Below are 27,175 nucleotides of genomic sequence, written 5' to 3' on the forward strand. Positions count from 1 at the left end.
CCAGGGGTCTGTGTGGGCTACAGCCCCAACCCTTCTTGCTGAGCAGGAACAAGACACCTGTGGCCAATGTTACCCAAGCCACCATCCTCAATCCTGCTCACAAGATGCTGTGAGATGAGTGAAAAGACAACATGACCCCACAGCCATAGCAGAGTGTCACTCATTTTTCCAATCGTTTGCTATTCAGCCAGTTCCCCCTGTGTGTCAGGCACTGAGCCAGGCTCTGAGTGCCCACTGCTGAACAAGATGGACAGGTCCTGCCCTCGTGGAGCTCACAGTCTGGTAGGGCAGAGAGGCATCAAGCAAGGAAACACTAAAGAAATTCAAGTCATGAGAGGAGAAGAACAGGCCTCTACAGGAGAGGACCACAGGAGAGAGCCCACTCTGCAGAAATGCCACCTTAACCTGAGATGTGAAGGTAAGAAGCCGGGGATGGGAAGTCACACCCTCCATGTATTGTTGCTAAGGCCAGGGCAGCTGCTTGGGGACAGGCTAGGACTGTAAAATGGAACCAAGGAGAATGGTAAGTGGCAGAGAAGTTCAAGAGGGTTGAGAGGAGCTAGATGAAGGTAGACACCCTGATAAGGAAATGCATGAGTCCAAAAACCTGTGAAGATAGAATCAACCCAACTGATGGAGAACCGGTGTGGGCATGAGTGGGGAGGAGCAAGGAAGAAGCCTCAATTTCCCCCTGGACTAACTGGGTAACTGGAGGCGCCATTTACAGAGACTTAGGCTAAGGAGGAGCAGGTTGAGAGGGAATCCACAGCTCTCCTTTGGGACCTGTCAATTCTGAGCTGAGTCATCCACACTAGATGTTAGGGAGGACACTGTCTTATGGGTTTTGAGTTCAGGAAACAGATAAGGATCGGGGAGCTGCTAGTACAGGGGTGGACACTGGGGCAGGGGTGGCCTGGTCAGACTTTCAGGGTTTGCTCAGTCCATAATCACCTGAGCCCCCCGGTGGCCTGTGGAGCTCAGAGAGCAGAATGCCATGACTCTTGGCCCACACTCCAAGGCCTCCCTGACTCCCTGCTGCCCAGAGGATAAAGTCTGAATTACTCAGACTGACGGGAGGCCCTCCGGGATCCGGCCTCAGCTTTCTTTCTCTCCCTGCAGACCTGCGTGGGCCTGAGCCAGCCAACCGCCTTCCACCGTCCCTGAACACTCCAGTTCCCGTCCCCTCACTTTGCCACAAGGACCCTTCCCTGGGCTTCCTTCTACCTCTCCACACAGCCAAAGGCCACAAGGAGAAGGGGGGGGGGGGGACAGCTGGCCGTGAGCATAGCAGGGGACAAGCCGCAGTGCAGAGGAGGCTGGGGCCAAGGACGGGGTGGCAGACTGCAGGGCCACCTCTGTGATGGCAGAAAGAGGTCAAGGCAGCCCGATGACTCTCCTGACATTGTTTTCCTGGGCAAAAAGCAGGTCACAAAAAGCCACATTTTCAGATTATTCTCGGTTTCCCTCTGCCAAGTTCACCTTATCTGAACAAACAGAATTCGCCTCCAAAATCAACTCTCCATGAATTTCATTTGGAAGAAACGCTGGATCGCAGATATAATCTAGGGGGAAGCAAAAGACAGGGTGGGCAAAGTAGGACAGATAAATGGATTCTCCCCATAGGTTGAAAAGTGGCTTTGGGCTTCGTTTAAAAATAAAAAATCACTGCCAAGCAGATGCCTGAGAAGCTGAGGCTCGGAGTCAGAGGGTAGCTGTAGGGTTCTCCATGCCAGGCTGAGGTGAGGGCCACCTGGGCTCCAAACAAGCTCGGCTCAGGAGCTTCAGAAGCACCTGTTGGGCAATGCCCCTGCCCACGGATGGCCCTGCAGAAGGGGCTGCATTTGGGCAGTAGCTTCTTGTCCTTCTTTCTGGTGCCCACTTCCAGCTGGCTCTGCTTTCTGAGGAAGTTGGGGTGACACAGGAAGCCTCCCCACCCATAATGACGTCTTCTCTGTCTACTTTCGCAGGCTTGGGGGACACAGCTCTCTCCCAGGCTCCTGGGGCTGCAGCTGTTCAAACCCCTGCTGCTGCTGGGTCTTGGCTGGACAGTTTTGGGTCTGCTGTTTCTGTTGCTGCACTCCCTTTGCCCTGACCATCCTGGATTCCATCAGGCATATTCTTCAGCACTCCCCACGTCTCCTGCACTTCCACACTCTGGTTGTCACTCATGCCACGTTGTCATTGTTACTCCACACGCATGCCTTGCGGGGAAGGCCTGTGGCTGCTTTGCCGGCGGTGACTCTCTAACGCCTGGTGACGCTGCATACTTGCTGAATAAAGACGTGAAGAAGAATGCAAATTTCTCTCGGCTCTCTTTCATCCTTCAGAGAAACCCAGGACATGGGGATCCACCAGAGGAGCCTCAGAGGTCATCCGTTCCACCAGTAGCCAGAGGAGAAGCTTCTCCCATGTAAGAAGCAAGAGGCACAGAAGTTAAGTGTGCAAGTTTTAAACTTTTGTGCTAACAGATTCGGTCTTCTCATCCAGAATGGAGGGTCCTCTGTGACAGACTGCCCCTTGCTCCTTATACCTGGCACAGAATACAGTGGTCACATGGCCACAAGTTGCAAAACAATGAGGCTCCTTTGGGACTGTCACAGGCACACTTCTCTTGATGGGGAATTTGAAACCTTGTTACATTCTTCTGGACCCACAGATCCTGAATTGCCATCAGTGGGAAAACACACCACAATCCAAACAGTATAATATGTGTAATCTCACGTGTTACATATATATATAATTGCCACCTTCACTATAATTGCTATTAATATCATCTCCCCTTTGCTACCCCAAAGTTCCCGTTTCTCTTATTCTCCGGACCTCGTGTCCATCATTGTCTATGTTTGTTCTTCTCTTATTTCCTGTCTGCAGCAGGTGTTTGGGGTCAGATCATTGTCTCTGGAGAAAACTGTGTTTAGAGAAGGACAATTTGCCAGAAGTCTGGGCTCTCTTGCTGTGATGGGGGCCGAGTGCCTGCAGCAGGCTCCGTCTGAGCAGCAGCAGCTCACAGCGGCCACTGGGCTCCTGACGTGCTCCCCGCACCCACCAGACAGCAACTCCTGCCCTCCACCTTCCCCACCCACCAACGCAGCCCTTCATCTCCCTTCATTCCCACCCACCTCCCTGCCTAGAGAGGGCCCCGTAGAATAGCCCACCCAGGGAACGATGCATCCCCTGAGAGCTCTCCCCGCCCACTGCCGTCCAAACACATGCACACACTCTAGTGATAAATACACTCCACACACCATACGCACAGTCCACACAAACATACCACACACTACACACACGTACACATACAGTGCACACACACATAATGCACAGTGCCTACGGTGCAAACCCCACATGCACACATCATACACAACACACACTCAATATGTACTGTTCAGACACATCTATACACACCACAAACACACTACATACAAACACATACTACACATACGCCCAACACATACACTCCCACACTGTATGAGTACACACACAGACTACAGATAGACACAGCCCCACATGCCATAAACATACTACCTACATGTTCCGCATATACCATACACATACTGTGCATGCACACATGAATAGAACACACACACACACACACATATATATACCCTGCATACCCCATGCATGCACTACACACAAACACACACCATGTGTGCACTATACACAACATGCAATATACTCATATACACACACCATAGACACACCATATACCTTACACACTAGCACACACAACACAGAACACATAAACACCAAGTAAACCATACCCGTGACACACTACACCTAAATGTGTGTCACACGCCCACACCACACACATTCGTGCACCACACACACCCCTCCCACCAGGCAGGCGACCCTGATGCCCTTCCTCCTGAAGGCGACAGCCTGACTGATGTTCTCTAAATAAAATGACAAGTGCAGAGCCCCTGGGGCACGGCTGGCCCTGCTCTCTGCCCACCTGGGCCCGGGATACACCTGGTCTGTGTCAGGCCGCTCGGCCTCCCCAGCAAAACAAACGCCTGGGAGTCTCCAGCAGAGAACAGAAAATGACCGCACTGAGGGTAATCGGGGAAAGCCCTGAGAACGCCCGTCTGAACGTGGTGGCGGTTTGTGGCTGAGATGCAATGATGCAGCTCGCCCTGGCACCGAGCAGTGGGGTTTGATCCTAGTGAGTGAGAGGCAGGTTCCTTAACAACAACAACAGAAGAACCCCCCGGACCAGGAGCAGGAGACTGTACTGACCCGACCGCCACGAGCCCCCTCACCTGGGACAAGGCCCTTGAGCTCTTCAGGCTTTGGTTGCTCCATCTGTAAAATGGGGCTATTCTTTCCTAGACCCCCTCACGGGACGGGTGTGAGTAGCCACTGAGATGACCCACAAGTAAGGCCCTGCAAAGGCTGAAGCGCTGCACAGAAGTGTCCCTGGCGGAAAGTCTGCATCTTCACCCTGAGTGGTGACAACGTAGAGGCCACCAACTGAACTTACTTCCCCATCTAATTCCAGGGATACAGTTCCCCGGTGCTCAAAAGAGGAAGGGCAGGAGATTACTTCTTCCCCCGGGGCCCTGAACTAGGCATATAGCCAATCAATTTTTATTTAACATCAGAGTCAAAAATTCTAAGACCTAAATGTCCCTCATAAGAAGGTCAAAACTGCAACAATTTTCACACACATAAACAGGTTCTCTCATCCTCCCTGGACACAGTCTGGCTCAGACACAAGGCATCTGCGTGCCCGGGAACAGGAATCACCGGGGCCCTGCAGTGACCCAAAGTCTCTTAGCGTCCCAATCACAGTCCCAGCTCCCAAAGCCGCGCAGGGACTGACCGTGGCCTCCCCACTTAGGGGAGCTGTGCTGAGTGACATCTAACCGTCAAAGTGCCGGAGACCACAGCAACCCCCAAATGTGAGGCTGATTAAAGAGGGTTATGTGAATTGCCGAATTAAGCCGTCCAAAATTGGATAAAGCGATTGTGAAATCTGTTTTGAGTCAACCTATCCATGTCTCATTGCAGGAAAATGTCTCGGTAAGAGTTCATGGAGGAAAAAACCCCAGCGACTCGTTGTTGGCTGACCTTCCTGGGCTCCTAATACTCAGTTCCCCAAAAGGCATCTTAGCCATGTAATTTCCAATATGGGAACAATTTGAGTTGCAATTAGGCAAATCTCAGAAGGTTCTGCCACTGATTTGTTCGTTCTCTCAATATTATTCTATAGGACACACTAAAATACTGCACCAGGTTCACACAGAGGACAATTAGGACCGCTGCTTGTGGGGCGGAGGGCCGGGAAACCACCACTGCACCATGATGGTGTCCCGGGCCTCGAGCGGGACGTGCCCTCCACCCCTCAAGGACATCTGTTAAGGGGCTTTGCCAGAGGCCAGGGCTATTGGCAATTCAGAGTTTGGGGCTCTGGGTAGGGAGTAGGGGGTGGTCAGCGTAGCTACCAGCTGGAAGGCAGCCCTGGGCATCACAGATAAAGGAAAGACAATGCCTACAGTTGTCTAGATCTTGTGGAAAGCCCCATCTTTCACCGAGTGCTTCCTCTAGGCCAGGCCCAGCTAGACCCCAGAGAAGCTGAGATTAAAAAAAAAGTCTTGGCTCTGAACTTCACGGGGCCTCACTGGAGGACATACCTGCAGTCCCACTTACGATACAAGATAACAATTCACAATCAAGGCATTACTTTTGAAAATGCCAGAGAAGGAAGAGATTAATTCCACCTGCAGTGTGAGAACACGCTTTGCAAGAAGGACATAGTTGAGCGGGCCTGGAAGCATGAATAAGAGTTTGGGAAGCAGAAAAGCGAGAATGAGCGTTCCTCTCTGCTTGGTAGGGATAAGTTGGCACTCCCTGGGCTCTGAGTGCCTCCCAAGGACAAAGTCATGCTCATCATTTTCAATAAGCAAAAAAAAAAAAAAAAAAGCTGGTCTTTGATTTTAGGTTAATGTCTTTCCACTTGTCCCTGGTCTCCAAGGAGAAGGAACTGTTATTCCTGCCCCCTGGGGCACATCTGGTTTTCTCTCTTGTCATGATCTGCCCTTTATCCCTGGGTGGCTGGTTTGTTCCCAGTGAGCAGGAACGTCTGGAGTCTCTGAGCTCTGAGCACAAACTGCAGAGGCCGTCTCAATCCCTTCCTGACCAGACCACAGCACGTGCCCTAGCTGGATGCTGCTTCAACTCATCCTTAGGTGACAGCAAGGTCCGCCTTAGCGGGGAGATCCCACAGCGCAAAACCTGATCCCTAACTGATATACCTGGCACCAGCAAGTACCCGGTAAATGCACCTGAAATCTCTACAGTCATCAGAGAGCAGGAAAATACAGGTGATCCCCAGGGACTGAAGTCCTTGGCTTTGATGGCATGGTGCTGTTCAAACCCAGAACATCCCTGCAACAACCTCTGCTCCTCCCCCTGGTCCCCCTTCCCTCTCCTCCCCCTCCCCCTCTTCCCTCTCCTCCCCCTCCCCCTCTTCCCTTTTCCTCCGGGCTCACACTCAGTCCCCTCCCAGAACAGAAAGACTACCTTCCCAGTGTCAGAGTCCACCTCCAATCACCAGGGCACTCATTGTCATACCCCAGGATGTCCTGGGGAGGACAAATCCAGACTCTCAAGCCTCCCAGCCTCAGTCTCCTCCTCTGGTAAATGGGACTAAAATTTCCCCTGCAAGCCCTAGATGGGAAAGAATGCTCCTATCAAATGTAAGGGCTTGTTTCTGGATAAACAAACAGTCTTCTGCTTCTTAAGGTCACTTCCAGCTTGCAATCTCACTCTGCCAAGAGGCCGGGGCTCCTCCTGGGGGTACAGCTCCCCCGGAGCAGTCTGTCTACTGAGCTGCGGCCAGCTCACAGCCTCCCCCATGCAGACAGCGGCCCTACCTGTGCCTTCCTAACCCAAATGTGGGCTTCCAGGTTTGGCCAGTGGTCAGAAGAGAAGTGTGACTGTTAGAGTCTGTAAACAAGTCAGGATGGCACCTGGCAAAATGCCAGAGGGAGTGGTTTGTGAAGTAACAAAAGCAAGCCATTAAGTGTGGAGATTCCTGATTGGTTGACTGCTGTACCTAGTTTATGTTAATTAGATAAGCTGTGTGGAATGTATAAATACCGCTCCTGTCCTACAATAAACGGCTCCCACTCCTGCTGTATCAATCTACACAAGTTGTTCGTCACCCCCCCCCCCCCCGGTTATTTTGCTGCAGCCGGACTGCAGCATGTGACTTTCTCACAGGCCTCACTGTCCAGTGCACCAGCCCCCCAGGACCCCCGCATGGCAGGCCTCATAAGGGAAAGACAAAATCCTGGACAGGGCACAAGACACATCTCAGCCACTCAAATGGGACTGGCCATTACCAAGACCCACATTTGATATGGCTGGACCCAGAAAGCCTAAGGACTCTGAGGAATAGTGCTGGAGGACAATATCCCTGATTCTGTCAGGAATCCTTGGCCCTAAGCAGAGGTCCAATCCATGTCCAAGCTGGTACCTGGTATTGAACTGTCCTACTTCCAGGAAGACCTGCCTTTTGGGCAGTGCATTCACAATGGGCAAAGGAACAGCCTGGAAGTCCAGCCAGCCATGCGGGGGGAAGGGCCCAGAGCAGGCGGGCAGTGCTTCTTGCAGGGACTCTGGGAGAGAGCATCATGAAGATGTCCCCAGGAAAAGCTCCTCCTGGAGGCATTAGGGTGAGCAAATGTGATTAGCAGGAAAACAAGCAGCGTTGACAAGGGACAGTGAGCTCAGTCCCCAAACACCTGTGCTGACAGGTCAATGTGAGAGGAGGCGCTGGAGCCAAGGCGCAATCCAAGCCTGCCTTGGTCTGGAAGATGGGAACGGAGAATCCCTGTTCTGGAGGGGAGGCCAAGGAGGTCCTGGGAAAGGCAGAACGAGCAGAGGATGAATAAAGAAAGAGCAAGGGGGAGGCAGGGGGCTTTAGGGTGGTCCTGATAGGATCCAAGCCAGGATGTCAACAGCAGAAACAGATAGGAGAGACATCCTGCAGTGGGAGAACCAGTAAGTCAGAGCCATCCTGGAAGTGGAGGGCAAAGGAGAGAAACAAAAGAGAACACCCAGAATTCGGCTTGGTGTCTAGGAGCACAGCAGGTCAGTGAACAGAATCAAGAAGAGGAGACATCACCCTGGGGAGAAGAGCCAGGCTGGGGAGGTGCAGAGAAAACGGCCCCTTCCCAGGCTGCCCCTGGACTCACAGCCGACATAGAGCCACATCCTATCCTTTTCCAGGTCTCGTGTAGAGCTGACCCCACCCAACCCTGGCCCAATGCCTGGTGCCATCTTTGTCAGGCAGTTGATTCAGGAACAAAGGCTTGATCATTCATGAGATGAGACCCATGAAGCCCCTGTACTGGACAACCCAGCTGCGTACTCCCCTCTGGTAGCCAGAGCCCAGCGAGACCTCCATGTGAGATAAGAACACCTCCCTGGTGTTAGCTAAAGGGATCTCTTTGTTTCATGGACACTACCAGATGGAGGACGGACATATCAGAGAGTCTGTCTTTTGTTTATAGACATTTCCACCAGGACTTCCTTTGGATGAAGAGACCCAGGCCACCATGGTTTTCAGCTTCTTTTCTACTGATGAATAAGCTCCCAGGGGAGGTCATGGCTAATAACAACACCACTCCAGGCCCATTAGTGATGGCTCCTTTTAAGCCATAACTGCTGCAGCCAGGGTGGCTGACCATCCCAATTTGCCTAGAATGCTCCAGTCTCAGCACCCAAGTCATATAACCCAGGAAAGCTCTCAGTCACAAGCCAATTAGGGCAGTGGGTCACCCTAGCTACAAAGGGCTCTCTAACATTAGACAAGGAGCAACCCTGGCAGCCAGTGTGGACACCAGCAGAGGCACATGCTGGCCTGTCCAGTCTCCCCCGACACTCAGGTCCTCCAGCGCCTCTCCATGGGCTACCACACCTTGACCCACCCTACCCCCAGGAGATTATGCTCCTTCTCAGGCACCTGTTGGAGGGTGCACTGCCTAAGGAATTGCCGATTGTTTTAGAAAGTCTGTCCCTTGGCCTCTCTGCTCCCTGCTCTTCCCATCAGGGGAAGAGAGCTGACCACCAAGAATTACCAGGACAAATTCAAGTTTCTGTTCCTGATTCAGTGACATCCCACTCAAAACCAGTTTGGTGAACCATTTAATCCTGAGGTTTGCGGATGAGAGCTTTCCAATAGGACATTTTACATCAGTTTTCTAAGAAAATATAAAGCTGAGTGTTTCCAAGAGCAAATTGCCTTGGCACTCTAAATAAGGGAGTGCTGCTCGGGGGACTTCTAAGGAAATCCTTTAAAGAGTGGAAAAGATGAGAAGGCTAGAAAGATGAGCGCAAACCCGACTGGCCAAAAGCAACCGAGCAGGGACACAAGACTCGCCACAGAATCCAGAGCAGTGCTTTGCAATTTTTAATAAACTTTCTATTTCTACAATGATTTTAAATTGACAGAAGGGTGCACAGGTAGTACAGAGCTCACCCAGCATCCCCTGTTGTGAACATCTTGCTTTTCCCCAGTGTATTTGACAAAACCAAGTCTCCAATATTGGTTGGTTTCTATTAGCTAAACTCCGGACTTTCTTTGGGTTTGACTAGTTTTTCTAATGTCCCAGGATTCACCCTGAGGTTACCACATGTCTCCTTAGGCTCCTTGGCTCTGTGAAGAGTTTCTCAGATTTTCCTTGTTGTTCATGACTTTGACAATTTGAAGAAATCCTTATCAGGTATTTAGTAGGGCAAGCCTCGACTTGGACTTGTCTGGTGTTTTTCTCATGATGAGGCTGGGGTTATAAATTTGGGGGAAACAAACACCACAGAAGCGAAGTGTCCTCCTCCTCATATCATATGCGGCCCCATGCCATCAACATGACTTATCCCAGGCATGTGAACTTGGTCACCTGGCCAAGGTAGCATTTGCCAGTTTCTCCACTGTAAAGTAGAGCGGGACTTTCTTAATGTCTCCCTTTCCAAACCTTTTGGAGGGAAATGCCAACAGCAGCTTCTATGTTCATCCAGCTCTCTGGCCCGTGGCTACTTGTCCAGGCTGGAGAGCACATCAGTCTCGTGCAAAACTTACAGTGGTCCCACTCCATCCAAAATCGTGCGTGCTGACAGAAGTCAGGCGTGGCACCAAGAAAAAAACTGCAGCTCTTAAGTTGATGTCCGCAAATAAGGGATATAGTTGCAAGAAAAGAAAAAAGTGTTCAGATTCACAACTATGATTCTCTGAGATCATGCATCCTCTTCCAGTTCTTTCTGCTCTCCTTCCCTGGCCACCTTTTCCTTAGTCTCCTCTCTTTGTCTTCTTGCCCCCTGTCTTCCTCCCTTAAATTGTAGAGGGCTGGTGTGCAATTTTTAATTATTTGTTGGGCTTATTAAACAGAGTTCTCTCTACTCAACTTCATTTGCAGCAGAGAAAGCTGAAAGAGTCCCCTTCCTCTTCAAGACAAATGGCCAGACTTCCTCTTCACCATGTGATCATCAGTATAGTTTCCAGACCCAGCAGCGGGACACATTTTCCAATGTGTGGTCTGGCGAGTGACAGAGTGCTTGACACCAGGGTTGTCTGGTCATCACGTCCAAACCCCAGACCTCAGTCAGGCAGAGTGCCTTAAAAATGTCTTCCTCCTGTTTCCAAATTTATCTGGGGAAGAAATGTTAAGAGTTGTCACACTCCACACTTGGAGGGGACCTTAGAGCACATCCAATCCAGTTACCTCATCTACAGAAGGGAAACAAAACCTGTTGATAAGAAGAGACATCTAAGGTCCCTTAGCCAGTGGGTGGCCATGGGACAAGAGCCCAGCAGTCTGGTTGCCCACTCTACTGGTCTTCCCACTACTTCACGGTTGACCATATCGTGGAGTAAGAGCTGGCTTCCCCCACATGACTATTCCAAGAAAGCTAAGACATAAAGATCTCACCCAGGCACTTTTTTTACACAAATAGTGCCATGAGCAGTTTTCAATTTAATCAAAATGCACCTCAGGCTTTAGCCAACTCAACAAAATCCAGGTTGGAACCAGCACCACTTTGAACATCATACCATACCACAGCTCCACCTATTTCACACACAGCAAGGCAGACAGGGGCTCTAGACAAGCGCCCAGAATCCATAAGATAAACCTTGCCCTTTGGGGTATCTTAGTAATAAGACTGCTGTGGGCGTGGGAACGCAAACAACATGGCTGCCGAGTTCGTGTAGGTCTCGAGTGCAGGGCCCCACAGCCTGGTGGCTTAGCTGCACTCCCAGAATCACACCAAGGGGCTGGAACTCAGGGCAGGGTCAGCTTTACCAGTCCTCTGGGGAGGAGGGGGCCCTCTCTCCAGGACCGTCCCGCGGGCCCTGAACATCCTTCAGGCTCTGATGCTGGGACATGCCCTGCCAGTCTGCAGAGGGCAGCACATCTGTCTGTCTGTCCTGTGAGCCTTTCTGCTGCTTTCCCGCATTTGCCCAAACATGATGGGGGAGAAAGAGTCTAACGAAGACACACAGAAAGGCAGAGGGAGCCAGTTGTGGGAACAAGATCTAGGAAAACACGAAATGAAGCTTGATCTCCTGCCTCCAGACCCCCAGGCTAAGGAGTCAGCGGCCACCACCGTGTGACACACTCACTCGTTACCCTACATACATTCCACCTCGTCCTGGGAGCTCACCTACCCACACACTGGAGAACGCCTCGCAGATGCTGCTGCGGTAGGAACTCTTTGACCCAGGTTGACTCACGGACCATGTGGGCCCAATCCCAGTATCTGGGGGGGTGCCTCCTTGGGGTTGAGCCTGTAGGTTCTCTGTGCACTTTGAACTCCAGGTCCCAACCTAGAAAAACACTAAATCACATAGCAATCGCAGCTGAGAGGTAGCCAACAAATTTGGACTCACACAAAATCCCAGAGGCCCTCAGGTGCCATTACGAATTCCATATCCACTCATCAGTGAGTCTTTCCACAATCTCAGCTCAACCCACTCTCTCAGCCTCACGCCCCACTGGGTCTTTCCTCTTTGTCCTTCTGCCTGAAATTTCCTTCCTTCCTCAAAACAATTCCCCTTCACCAAACGCTGAGCTCTTACTCATCCTCCATGCCCCTTCAAAGCCCCCTCCAGGACGTCAAGTTCATCTCCTGACCATTTTCTCCACAAAATCCCCCCAAATTTATTCCTCATCTATCGCTTGGTTCTGACGCTCAATACACATCAGATTGTATTAACATCAATAGTTTCTCTAACTAGGAACTAAGCTTTTGCTTCCAGCTGTATAGAAAGCAAAATGGAAAGATCTGGATCCCCAGGACCCTTGGGAGCTGATTTTCACACTCTCTTCTAGTCACACAGTTATAATTCAGCTTCATTGTTGGTCTTAACAAAAAACATCCCCTAAAGTGGCTAATGTTCCTCTGGGCCTGCAAACATTTTTAGTCCAAACACATCAGCTGCAAAATGTGGCGGCCCTCCTTGGAGAAAGAGCAAGAAAGCCAGATACGCTTCAAGCCAATAGCCTGGAGGTGGGAGCTGAGACCCACTCTAAGCGAGCTCCCCAACACCTGGGTGGGCATGTACATTTCACAGGCAGAACCAAACTAATAGAATGAGAGGAGGAAGAGAGGATGATTTTGTTCTCTTACAAAAGGGCCCCCATCGTTACATATGATGCCCCATGAAATAGTTCACTGCTCAAATCAAGAGGTGGAAAACATCATGATGTTTAGAGAGGTGTAGATCCTTCAAGGCCATCATGGCCCAAAGCAGTTTCCCAGCCTCAACCTCACACGTACCAGCAGGGCAAGCCAAGGAAACTGGTGAAACTTGGATGCCTTCATGCCCCCTTAGCTGCCTAAGGGGACAATTAAATTAAAAATATAATGACTTTACATCAGAAGGAAGTTTTTCCAGGCTACACATGAAAAGCAAAATCCTGCTTTTATAGTTCATGTTAGGAACCCAACACCAGGAATCGTGCAAAATAGGAAGAACGGAAGAGCAGGCCACGCGTGGAGGACTGACTTTGAGAACACCTACCATTTCTGAAGGCATGAGTGTCTCAGAATAACGAGGATTGGTCTGGATCTCACACATTCTTCCTCTATAGCAGGAACCTTTGATAAGTTATATGGTCTTATGAAAGCTAAAAAAATCATTAGCTTTGACAATAGACCTATAAATAGAAGACCAGGGACTCATGAATATGCTAATGACTTTCCTCTGCTGTGGCCTGGCGGTATTGAGGTTTCAGTCCTAACATGCACATCAATTGGTGCCAAATCTAACCATCTTGCAATCTTCCCCAGGATTCCCTGCTTCACATGAAGCAAGCAGTATGAATCACAGATGTTAGGGGAGGGTCTGGTATTTCTGCATGAGTGAAGTGTCTCCCTGCCGAGTTTTAATGATTTAGTACTTGGGTAAATACTCTCTCTAAAATGGAGCAAGGACCTCGTAGTTCAAAGGTTATGAGTACAGTGGAGTGTCAAATATTTTCTAAATTAACACATTATATACAGATAAACCAGCCAGCAGATATTTACGGGTCCACAGAGCATCCTAATGGGTCTTAACTTCACTGGAATGTAAGCCCCATGAGGGGGCGGGACATATCCACTGGACCCAAAAAAGGATGATGGTCACACAGTAGGTGTCAACAGCTCACTATTAAATGAGTTCATTGATCAATCAATAATTAAACTTCACCAATGAAGGAAAGGGTCACAAGGGGTCCTTAGATGTTCTGGAAATATGAGACCAACTGTATGCATGGAACTCATGGAACTCCAGAAAGCCAGCAGAAGTAAGACTTACCTGTTTTCAGGTCCAGAAATCCTTCCAGAGGTCACAACCATAGACAGTCAAATTACCTTCCTTGGTTCACTCAGCCCTCGCCAACTGACTCCACACTGATCCCAGTCTCTGGTCAGGGTGGAAGTACAGAAATCGCCAGAAACGACTAATAGAAAGGCCATCTTGAACCAATCGTGCATGATGATCTACGGGGCTCTGAATGCTGTCCAGCCTGGCTGAGGGAGGAAGGGTTGAGGAGCAGAGACAACAGAGGAGCACAGGGCCCAGTCACCCTGTAGGAGCCGGACATCCAGCCAAGGCATAACACGGGACCTGTCCCTTTGACTCCAGTGCATACCAAATCCTGGAGGAAGGGTCACAGATGCTATTCAGGAACAGAGTGGGTGTGAAGCAGAGCAAAATTGGAAAACTGGCAAGGACCAAGAAGAAAAGAAGTATCACGGTAAAGCTGCAAGGAACTTCGGGCAGAATGGTAAAGGAAACACTTTGGATCAATTCCACCAAGGTTAGAATCCAAGTTCTGCAGAAGAGCCATCAAGGGCAGGTCAAGTTCATTGAGTGCCAGCTTCCCTGTCTGAAAATAGCAGCAGTCTCTGAAGGACCCCAGGAAGCCGCAGCTCATCCTGGTAAGCTCTCAGGAAGCTTAGATGCCTTATAAATGGCAGCTGGGGAACAAGTAGCCCTGAATGCATCCATAACCAGATCTCACCCCACGTACACGTCACCCAATTCCTACTTCATGGCCCATGGTGGACTTCTGCCTGAACCGCAAGACCCTCATCTACCGTAATCAACCATTTCATGATGATTTCCAGTAGGATTACTGTACCAGGAACAGATAAGTCTTAATTCCTGCCTACCTGCTCTGGAAGGGCTTCCTTGGTAGTTAAACACGTCTTCTCCCTGCTCTGAATCTATAAAGCTGCTTTTCTAGTTCTCTGACAGGTTACAGTGCAGAATTGCCTTGTTCCATAGAAGCCTCTGTTCTCTTTAAATCTGCCATATCAGACGATGAGCTCTTTGAGGACAGAGAACTCCTTTCCCACCACAAAAGTCCCTGCTTGGACTCCTGTAGAGCCGGCCTTGATACATTTCTTTTGCAATGAATCCCGGTCAGCGGGAGTTTTGCAGGTGAGGAGCTAGGCCTCCAGGTCTTTCAGCTCATCAGGAGTAAAAAGTAAATCTGCCTTTGGCCTCATGCTCCCATGCTAATTCTGGAGTCACTGAGACCTCTCCTGGATACCAAAAGGGCACTCCATATCATCATGGAATGCAGTGGTCCCACAGACCAAGCTGCGATCCTGGGCAGGGAAGGAGCCTGTGAGCAAGGCTGACCTCCCTGCCGTTGCTTGGAGGTGGCAAGGCCAAGATCCTAGCCAGTCACAGTGTTGGCCTTGGCTGTGCTCCTGCCTCTGGAAAAAAGGCCAAGGTTTCCCTGGAGTCCTGACAGCAATCTCCTCGATGGTCAGCACAGGCAGGCTTGGCTAGGTGTCCCACCCCAGCAGGGCCAGCCAGCAGCACCCAAACAGTGCAGGGGGCAATCAGGCTGCATCCTCCCCAACCCTGTTCCAAAGAGCCCTTTCCTCCCCAAGGTGACAACCTACCTGCCCCATGAGACAGAGATATCTGAAACACATGTCCAGCCACCTTACTTCTCTGGCTGAAAGCCCCTACACAGTGCCCTGATCTCTCTGTCTTAACACACCTGACTGCTTGACTATGTCCCCTAGAAGCCACCCATACATGTGTTCATCTGGACATCCACCCATTTACTAGAGAGGGACTCCCACCCATGAGAGGACTGGAGGAATCAAGGAGTGACATCTAAGCTGGGTTCTGCCCTGGCTCAATGCCAACTCCCCACCAGTTGCTGTGGACCAGTCTCTTCCCTCTCCAGCCTCTGAGTCAGATGGGTCTCTTTCTTCAGTCACACGAAGCCTCAAATTCCCATTACAAACCTTGGGGTTCCCCTCTGAAACAGGGACACAGAGCAAGACTCCTTCACTCCATCCTCTCTCTTCCTCTGAGGGGCCTGAGGAAGGGATCTGTGGTACCCCTACTCTGAGCCCCTGGGCTCATTGATCCATGGACTGGACACTAGTGAGTGGGAGCTCATTTTCTCAATAAGGAAACTGAGATTCAGATAAGTTCCCTGGCTTCCTAGACTTTTAATGTCAAAGGCAGTATCTGAACGCAGGCACATCCCATCCCAAAGCCCAGACTCCTTTACCAAATGGGATATAAGCTGGGGAGGAGAGCGAAGGGCAGCCCAAGGAAGGCTGGGCAGAGCAACTCCTGAAGCAGGAACAAGGAGCAGCTGGTGGTATAAGGGCTGTGCTGTTGGAAACACACCCAGGGGTGTCAGCAACGTGACCTCAAGGATCAAGCAGAGAAGAGTGTCCCCATTCTGGGAAGGAGGCACATGTCACTTAGACCTAGAGGAGGTCTGGAGCTCCCTCCTCTCCTGGGGTGCCCCCTCCCCAAGCTGACACCTGCAGTTTACGGGAGCCCACATGCTCTCCCAGGGCTCTGGAGACTGTAGGACCTCGGGCCAGGAGCACAAGCCATGACCCCTCTTCACCCAGCCACACGCCTCCAGGAGCAGCCAGACCCAGGGTTCCAGCAGCCCTTCCAGAGGCTTCCATTTGATGATCAGAAAATGACCCAGCCTGCCTTCGGGGCCAGCAGCCCATGCTGGGAGTTTTCACTGGACAGTCTCCAAACTTGCCCTTAGCCAGACACAGCCACCAGCAATCACAGCTGCAGGGCACGGAGAAGGGAAAAGGGGCACTTAGCTGAAATCCACCTCTGGACCCAGCTCCTCCAAGAGCCACAGCACCTCCTGCGGTGACAAGCTACTCCCAGGCCACCTAGCACCAGACACTCTCCAGAGGCTCCCCCCAGAGAGGTCAACATTCCCAGTTAACCCACAAAAAGACCTGCTGCCTGAGCAAAGTGACCAGCCAATTAAAACACTTTGTAAATGAAGACGCGCTCTCTTGCAGATGGAGAAACCAACACTTTACAGAACCACCGAAAGGAAAGACCCATGCTTTGGTCCCAGCTGTAACCATAGCAGCAATGTGACCTCAGACAACTCACTACATTTCTGATTCTTCCTTATCTAGTAGTAATAACATCCTACACTTACCTTTAAGATTTGCAGCTCACGTGGGCCTTCACATAAACTATCCTGTTTAATTGAGCCTTACAAAACCTCGTGAGATAACAACTGCCTCCCTCATTTTGCAGATGAGGAACAACAGGATCAGAGAGGTCAACCTCGACATTCAAGCCCCATAGCCAATAAGGAGGCCGAGCTGAAGCCAGATCCCCTAAAGGGCCTGAGGCGCCTGCTTGGCCCACCTCCCAGTGCTGCCCAGCGTCTCATCAACCACAGAGGCTTTCTCCCTCCCATTACTGAAGTGTCTGGATCCCTGTGGGACAGCTGAAAGGACATCTCCAGGTTCAAAGCCCCCAACACACAACATCCTCCTCTACCCCAGCTCTGCCAGACCAAATGCCACCGTCTTCAGATCCCCAGAGATGGAAATCAGGAGAAGAATGTGGGGGGTGGGCTAGAGAGAGTGTGACTAAAGTCAGGCAGGGAGGTGGGGCCCTGATCTAAAAGTGGGTCCCTGTGGTGAAAAGAGGGGATGGTGACCACATCAGCACTTGCCCAAGTCGGTCACCACTGAGAATACCACATCGGAACACTTCCTCCAATGTCCCCTGGCAGGACGAGAGGACAACACAGATGCAGTGCCCTGAGCAGGAGACCCACCTGGTCCGTAGCCCACTGGGCCTGCTGCCCACCAGGCCTGCTGCCCGCCAGGCCCCATGGGCAGCGCTGACTCACAGGGGGTGGACTGAGGGGACGGCCTGGCCGGGCTCTCAGCACGTCTGACTCACCGTCTCCTCCTGAGCCACTGTACGACGTTCCTTCTCCCAGAAACAACATCCATCTCTTTTTTTAAAACTGGCAGAAGAGCTTTTTCATGTTCTTGGGACTGTAAACTGAGCATCGAATTTTCCGCCACTTTTCCTGGTAAGTGTGTCTTTGTGGGAAAGTTGAAAACAAGCCCGTTTGGGGGCCTGAACGTTGTCTTAACTCTTGAGCTGCCTGAGGTTCTCCCCAGGTCATCCACGTGGAGGAGGCTAAAACCAAACACGCTTCAGAGACACCACAGATCAAGCAAGCACGAGGCTGGCTGGCCCGATCTGCTTAAAGGAGTATTTCGTGTTTAATGTAGATCCACGTGTCAGGTGTGCGGTGGGCTGGAGAGAGTGCTTGAGCAGGCACTACACATGTATTTCTCTAACCCTTACCAAAGTTTGCAAAGTTAGAATTATATTTCCTTTTTTTAAAGTTGTGGAAACTGAAGCTCAGAGAGGTTAGCAACTTGCCCAGAGTTCAGCGTGGGAGCCAAGAGTCCAGCCCAGGTCTGTCTTGACCCAAAGCTTAGGTGCAGTGCCTGAGCCACACAGCTGCTCTACGTTTATCAGGAGAAGCGGCTCATCACCCGCAGTTGACTGCAGGTGACGGAGCATGCCCAGGCGTTTGGTGGAGCAGAATGCCCAGCCTCTGTCCTTTGGCCAAGTTCTTACTTCCTCCATGTCTACACTGCCCGAGTCCTCGGGCCAAAATCCTCCAGCTGGCTATATCTGCTGGGGAAAGCCAAGGGTGGAAAAGAGTCTTTCTCATGGACACTGCTCACTGGTAAGGCAATGAAGCCTCCTGGGAATTAACCACCTCTGCAGCCTGTACAAGACTTCACTCTCCAGATCCCTCCAGGAGCCCGCCCACCTGGGAACAAAGGCCTAAACATAACGGCCCATCCAGGGGCACAGACGGTCCTTGGACGTGAGCCTCCTCATTTGTAGATGGCATGTCAATGGGCAGGTGACTGGGTGAGCACTGTCGGAGTGCAGAAAGCTCATCCTGGATGCTCTGCTCGACCCTCCACACCGTCCTGTGCCCAGAGGCTGACCTGGGGCTGCATAAGCCAGCTCCCTTGCCCATTGGCTTCCAGTAAGGTTTAGCCAATAGAAGGTGCTTCCATTGAGCAGAGGTGTGGGGTTAGATCAGGGGATAGCCTCCCTACTGGCAGCCCCTCCAGTGGAGCCCTGACACCTCTCAAGCCACCTCTCCTGAGCCCCCCAGGGACAACCCAGCTGTGGCTCACTCAGCAACACCCCAGCTCCCACTGCAGCTTGTCACCTCATCTCCCGCTCACGGCCCTGGGCCTCCTCACAGTTTGGAAATAGTTCCTCCCTTAAGTCCTCCACCTTTATTCCCTCCTATGTTCCTGCCAGAACCCAGCTTGCCAGTGTCATTTAGGGAAAAAGCACTGACTTGAGTGTAAGAAAGCATGGGGTGACCAAAGGGCCACTTCGATGGCTTTTGTTTTGTTTTGTTTTGCTTTTGTTTTTTGGTTTTGTTTGTTTGTTTGTTTGTTTTTATTATTACTAGAGTCTAGAAATTGTGGCCACTGCTGTTAAAGTATTTGCTGTTCACTTAAATTATCACATATAATTCAGAAGTGCCCATGTTCCTGCTTGCCACAGCTTCAGTTCCCTGGCAACAAAGTCACACTCGGTACCCTGACCAGGGCCCTTCATGCTGCCTACAGCTTGATGTTGTTTTTTGTTTTTGTTTTGGTTTTGGTTTTGTTATTATTGTTTTGTTTTAAGTATAAACTTCTTATCAAAATCTATTAACTTCTCTGTTGAAAAAAAAAATTGACTTCCTTTTAGTCCTTACAGACTCACTCTTGATGGAGAGACAAAGAAGACCCATGACCTACCCTTGGGGAACTCGGCGACCACAGGGTGCAGTGTGACAGGAGCTGTGAGAACACACAGGTGACTCTAGCACAGCCTGCGGAACCCAGGGAGCTTCATGAAGGGGGTGGGCACCCAGAACGAGGCTCAGCATGTGAACAAAGTGAATGAGCACATTCCAGGCGGTGGACCCAGCACGTGGGCAAGTGTGGCAGTTCAGGGCGAGCCGACTCCGGGTGCCGGAGCAGAGCATTCTGATTGGAGCTTGTGCGCATGGGCACTGATGACCTTAGGGCACGGTGGTTGTCATGGCCCACAGCCACCCTGGGAATTTAGAAGGAAGTACAAAAACACCTGCAAACTAAATATAAATGATTCCTGGCCAAGACCCGCATGAACGGCTCTGCTAAAAGACAAAATGGCCTTCTTAATGATAGAGAAAAACAGTCGATTCATTTCTGAGTTCTATATTTATGCTCCAGGAAAAAAGATTAGTCCTGAAAAATAAGAAAATTAAGGTCATATATTTCGAATTTGTTTAAGTAATAAGATATTGTTGATTACACATATTCTATGAACTAGTGTGTTTCCATGCCAACTGGCCAGAAATAGCTCTTACAAATAATAGTAATGGATGGATGGATAGACGAATGGATGGATGGATGGATGGATGGATGATTTATAGAAGGAAAGAAGGGAGGGAAGAAGAGAGTGAATGAATTCATAGATAAATAATGGAGATAAATCAAAAACAAGTAAATGTCCCCAAAGCTTCCTTCTAACTCGGTGAATGATCTCTGCCCATTGTCACAAAAACAAAAAGCTGGAGAGTGACCAACTGAACTGGAAGCCAAGTCCAGAACTCCTGGAGCCGTGGGAACACACAGTGCTGACCCCCAGAGAGCCACAGATAACAGAGAAGGGGAACAACGCGCCCATCCTCGCCTCCTCTTGGCCCTCCTCCCTGGGCAATGTGGGGATCACATGTGGGGATCCTGCAAGAGAAGAGCGCCCTGGGGAGCATCCCGGACTGTAAATTCCAAGGAACATTACAACCAATTGAAGGAAACTCTTGCAATTTTCTCAGCTACAAATGGCTCCAAGGAAAGTCTGGGTCAGTTTTCAGACCTGGCAATACCTTCCATCGTGGCAGAAGGACAGTGGCCATGGAAAGGCCAGTTTTCCTTCCCCTTTTTCCCAGAGGAGAGAGCCCTGAGCTGCGAAGGTTGTGTTTTCCCCACCTGTGGTTTTACGGTCAAGCCAAGTCAATAAACTGAAATACAGCTTCGGTTCAGATGATTCGCAAGGAAGAAAACAGCAATTTTGCCTTCAAAGGGACAAATCGTGGAGCCAGGAAATGAGAGTTATGTTTCCGGAGTGCACACGGGGGGAAGGCTGGCCTACAGGCTTCAAAGGCCATGATCCACCACGTCCAGAGGCAGCTGGGCTGGCCCAGGCTTCGGCAGTGGGGGGCACCTGTCACCTAAAGAAGACACCAGTTCATTAGTGGGCAGGGTCTACGCGAGTGGAGAACCGTACCTGTCGGAAATAAGAGCTCCAGTACCCAGATGGCTGCTGGTCCCTGCAAGAGCAGAGAGAAGGGAGCAGAACACCCCATGATGGGCTTTCAGTGGCCAGTCCCCAGATCAGTGGAAGAGCATGTGAGGAGGGAGGAGGGCCGCCCTCAAGGTCATGGGGCCCTGCTTCATCCTTCCCTTCACCTCTAAGTCGCTCTGGGGCTTTAGGCAAGCCATTCTTCCTTCCTGGGCCTCTATTTTCTCATCCACAGATGGGCACAGTCACATGGCCCCGCTCATCTCACAAGAAGGAATTCGAGACTCTCTCAAGGTTCCAACAAAAATCACTTTACCATGCGTCCAGAGCAGGTGAGCCCCCTGGGGATCTCGTCACTCACAGTCCTCATATCTTGGCTGACACCGCAAGCCAGCTTCCTCTCTAGCTGCTCAGAACAGTCCAGCCTCATCCCCAGCCCCTGCCTGGGTTCCCTTGGGAAGCTCTGACTCTGGATTTTTGATAGGCCATCTGCTGTCCCAGTGTCCCAGTCTCTGAGGATTGCATACAGCTTTGACACAATCCTGGCACTCCACCATAATCAAGACAAAGCCACATTTTTTTTTTTAGTATTTTTTTAGTTGTATGTAGACACAATACCTTTATTTTATTTATTTATATGTGGTGCTGAGGATCGAACCCAGGGCCTCTCATGTGTTAGGCAAGCGCTGTACCGCTGAGCCACAACCCCAGCCCAAGACAAAACAACGTTTAATACTAACCCAGACCAATCAAGTGCGCTCCATCTTCCTAGGCACAGCGCTACAGAGAAAGACACTCGGCGGCTCATGATGCACAGGGGAGCCCATGTTCCCCTCCACCCAGGGAAAATCTGCAAGATGCCAAAAGGTTTGTTTTTCTAGGATTAACATAATGACAGGGAATCAGCCATATATATTGTTGAACTTGACGAGCCAAACATTTTTCTGTAATTTCTACAATAATACGAGGAAAGTTGAAAAGGGGGGAAAAGAGGGAAAAAAAAAAAAAAAGCAGCCGGTGTTAGGCCATTCTTCGTCAGCTGCAGCCTCCAAAAATAACAGCCACTCCTATGAATTACCAACAACACCGTTAGCAAGACAGCTGCTTGATACAAGCAGTGGAACATATTAACAGGAGCAGCCTGGGGAAAGGGGCTCAGGGAGAACAGACTGACCTAAGACAGCCGGCACCCAGGAGTGCAGCAGCCCTCAGCCGTCACCCACTGTGATCTGCCCTCCCCACGGAGTGGGAGAGATTAGGAGATGTCGCCCTGACCCACACAGATTTGAAGCACTTAGGCCATGGGGTAGGGGCATCTGGATTTGGCCACACGTGACCTATAGCACTTTCAAACAGTTTATGAAATTCTGGACCTTGACAGTTGCTGAAGCGACATTTGGAGAGGCAAACCTGAAACCCAAATCCAAAGAGAGGGTCAAGAAGGAAGTTCTGGGGACAGGGAAGCCATGGGTGGATCTGCCCTTGGTAGATGTATGGGCACAACCTGCCTTTCTCGGGATCATCTTCAAGAGCCCCCAGTCTCACTCAAGAAGCTGGGTGACCACCACAGTTCAGAACACTGTGGGACGCAGGAGATAATGAGCCCTCAGTGGGGAATCCAGAGAGCAGAACTCTGACCTTGCTTCGCCACCTGACACTTCTATGACCTGGAATCAATTACATCCATGTCCCAAGCCTGGGTGTTCTCCATTGCATGAGGACATTATAGAAATGACTTCATTGCTTCAGGAGGGAGAATTTAAGAAATACAATGGAAAGCTAGAAACCGGTGACTAAGAGCCAGCTCCCACCCTTCAAACCCTGCACTGAGGGGACTCAGGAAATAGCAAGCCCAGGCTGCTTCTGAGCCTTCAGGGATGTGGCCCCGGGGGTTGGAGGTGGGGGCTGAATTGAATGCCACTGTCCTACGACAAGGTTCGGGCTTATAAGCAGTCTGCAAGCAGAAGCTGTATCCCTCCCAGACCCCCAAGAAAGAGGCTTCCCTTTGGCCCTCCCCAGGAGTAGAGGAACTGAGCTCCAGTTTAGGTAGAGCAAGAGACATTTGTTTAGAGCCTCAGAGGAAAGAAGCAGAGCTACTGGCAATTACTACTGTAGTCAGATCTGCTTAGTAGAAGAAAGAACTTTCTACCTGTCAAAGTGACTGGCTAGCACGCAGCTCCCTCCTATCCCTTCATGAGGACCTGGCCCTCCCAACTGTTCCTCAGGCTCTACCTTCTCCTCTCCCTTGGGCTTTATTTTAGCAAAAGGGATCTGAGGGGGGAAAGGAGTCTGGAAGTGGAAGAGGCTGGAAGGGAGGTGACAATCCAGATCGGGTGCTGCGCTCAGGAGTCCTCGGCTGATGGAGAAGTCAAGGCAAGGACAGCCAGGATTGGTCCCATCAGGAGGGCCACACAGACCCACTGCCTTGAGGATCCAGTGAGGGGGTCTTCAGGTGCCAGGGTCAGAGGAGTGAGGGAGAAGAAAAGGTCAGGAAAGTGGGCTCCCCACAGGTGACAAATCTAGAAACTCAGTGCTGGCCCCAGCTCACCCTCTCCTCCCAGGTTGTGTGACCCCAAGTGAGATGTTGAGTAGAAAAGATGGCGATGATAAGGGACAAGGCCCCAATAAGTCTGCTAAGTGCCAGGATGCAGAAAGGCATAAGTTACAGCAGGCCACCAAGAACTCCCGGCCTTTAGGTTCTTGGGAGTCACCGGCAGAAGGCAGTGTCCCCTGGGCAGCTGGGAATTTGAGGGAAGCGTGAGACAAACACCAAATGCTTCACCACTGGAGATAAAATTGAAAATGGCCCTGGAACCCACTTTATCCAGAATTTGCTGGGGAAGGTTCGGAGTGAATGAGTCACCAAGAACACCATGACTGGTGCCGAGAGCCAAGCAGCTGAGCTCAGGGACGTTTCAACAGATCTTGGGGGAAAGATGGTCCAAACCACTTGCCCTGCACCCGCCCTGGGGCTGAAAGGATTGCCTCCGTCCTTTCCAAACCCACCAACTGTGGGCAGTTCAGCAGGCCTCACACTCCTCCCAGAGGCTGGACGAGAGGAAACACAAAAAAGAGAAGGCCATAAATCTGCCTGTCCACGACAGTGCTCTGGCACCTTCCATGTCTTTCCTTCTCTAAAGGTAAAACAATGCATAACTAATAACAACCCCCAAGACCACAACAGTTATCAGGCCAGCTGGGTGCCACTTCTAACCTCTCCCTGAAAAACTGTGGGCTCTTCAACACCGCCTCCTGCTGGCGCCTGTGTGATATGTGACCCCCTTGCAAGCACCCTGCTTCTGCATACAATAAGCATCAGATACAGGCTCCTGGACATAACTGGTCCTGTCCTATGTTTCCACACTCCACCACATACATGTTCCACCAAGAGGAGAAACCCAGGACCCACGTGGAAGAAGGAGGCCTGACTATGAACTGTTTCCCCTAAACAGCCCAGAAAACCGTTCAGAAGATGAGACCAATAACGAGGTACCACTGAATGACACCATGTGCTATCATCTAAGCCTGGCAATGACCCCTCGAAGAAGAATTCCCACAGACCAGGGGAGAAAACTGAGCCCCTGAGAGATTGAATGCCCAAGCTGGAAGGAGGGAATGGCAGATTTAAGCATCAAAACATGAGCCCAAAAGCCACATGCCTGCCATTTTCCTGGGTGCCTCTCCTTGTTCTCAACACACACCTACAGGGGTATCTCAAAGTGCACAGACAGTGGGCATGCCTCTGAGGTTCAGGAACCTTGCCAGAATGGCATTCCTGCAGCCTGGGACCCAAAACCCCAAGGTGAGACCAATTCAGGTCCAGGAGCTAATGTATTAGGAGTAGTAATAACAATTACAACAACATTGACAATAATACAGGCTAGGTATCCCTGATCTGAAATGCTTGGGACCAGAACTGTTCTGATTTCAGAGTTTTTAGATCTTAGAATATTTGTGTGTGTATGTGTGTGTGTGTGTGTGTGTGTGTATAATATATGCATATATATGTGTATTATTTATACACACACACATATATACATATATATACACACACATACATAATGAGATTTCTTAGGGAAATTATCTAAATATAAATATGAAATTTATTTATAAATGTGTACATTTATACACATAGATTGAAGCTAATTCTATGAGATATTTTTAATGCACCTTTGTTCTGACTGTGGCCTATTACACAAGATCAGGTGTGGAATTTTCCAAATATGACATCATCTTATTGGTCAAAAAGTTCCAGATTTGGGAGTATTTCAAATTTTGAGTTTTCAGATGACGAAGCTCAGCCTGTCATCATTATTGTCCTCAGGGCAGCAAAAACACCAGGCTTGTGAGTATCCTCATGCAGAGAGAATCCAAAGCTTGACCCAGAAGGCCCAGCTCAGGAATGCCGAACAAAGGGAGAGCTCTTTGCCACCTGCAGGTCACAGATCCACAGCAGGGCCAGTCTCCTGCCCCCATCCAGAGTGTGCACATGCACACACATACACACACACACACACCGCACCCCCAGGCTGCTCCAAAACCTCCAGCTGTCAGGGAGCACAGACATCCATGCACCCACCTCCAGAAGCTGAAAGCCTGCAAAGCCTAACCTCACTCAAGCCTCAGCTTCCTGGTTCAAGGCAGATGCTGGGCTCAGGGCATCCTGATGCTGGGCCACAGCCACCACAGGGTTTGCTCTGAGAGGTGGTGTGCAGAATGGTTAAAAGCTCAGAATCAAGGGCTGGGGCTGGGGTTCAGTAGTAGAGCACTTGCCTCTCTAGTGTGTTTTCCTGGTTTGACCCTCAGCACCAAAAAAAAAAAAAAAAAAAAACTCAGAGTCAGGGTCAGCATCAGACAGATAGGGTCTGAGTCCTTAATGTGTAACTCTGAGACTGAGTTTCCTTTTCTGTAAAGCAGTGTCAGTCTCCACCAGAGGGCCATTGTGAAGATTAAAACATAAATGCAATCAAACCCCCATTGTGGAGTCTGGCCCATGGTCGGTGCTCAATAAATATTACCTATAAATACAAGAATGATTAACCTAAAAGATTCAATGGGCCAGAAAGCAAGATGGTCAAGGCTACTCTCTCACAGACCCCTCCACCTCCCAGCACTTGTCCCCACCTGCTGAACAACCCCCTCCAGCCCAGCCCAGCCTTCAATCTCAGGCCCCCAGAAAACATGGCTCCACGTACAAAAACCTCATCCATCCGGGCCACCACAGCTTGCACAGGCCAGGGGCAAGCGTATGACTGTGTGTAAGTCTGTGGACCCCCAGCTCACACATCCAAACCCAGGGCACACGCAGTGCACAAGCACACAGTGCCCACACAGGCCTACAAGGACCCACATGATGACCCCAGCAGGCCTCAGGGAAGTGGTGGGGGCTGGTATCAGGCTCTGGTTGAGAATGTCACCACAGTCTCTTGTCCTCCAGGGAGGGTCAAGGCTGGAGGGACACAACAGCAGGGACACGAAGGACTGTGGCTGGGCAATTGCTTTCCTCCCTGACCAGCATGTTCCTGGACACCTGTGCAATCTGGGAATGCTACGGTGAGTAGGACTGCCCACAAGGAGTCTGCAGTCCAGGGAAGCAGCTGCCCTCCGGGCGCTGTCAGGCGGGCAGGAGGGAGAGGTGGGAGTGCATCGCTGTGTGCCAGCAGAGGAGGCGGTGGTCCTGGAAGCAGCACGCGGGAGCAGGAGGAAGGGGAGCCCTGGGCAGGGGGCAGGCAGGGCACTCCAGGAGAGGGAAGCAGCACCAGGGCCAAGGTGTGCGAGAGCGGGGCCTGGGAACCAAATGTGGGGTGACCAAGCACAGTGGGGAGGAGAGATGAAGCTCAAAAGCAGCACTGAAGGACCAGGAAGGACCTTGATGCTCGGCAGCCGCCTCTACCATCTCAGCCCACTCTGCCTCAACCTGCAGTGTGACCTTGACCCACCCAGGCCCACTTCAGGTCTCCACTTCCCTCTCCGGGTGGTGGGAATTTCACTGCCCCGCCCCCACCCTGTCGTGGTGTGAATAACAGGCTGTCAGGGGCT

The sequence above is a fragment of the Callospermophilus lateralis genome, chromosome 14, assembly GCF_048772815.1.
Source record: "Callospermophilus lateralis isolate mCalLat2 chromosome 14, mCalLat2.hap1, whole genome shotgun sequence".
NCBI classification, from domain to species: domain Eukaryota; kingdom Metazoa; phylum Chordata; class Mammalia; order Rodentia; family Sciuridae; genus Callospermophilus; species Callospermophilus lateralis.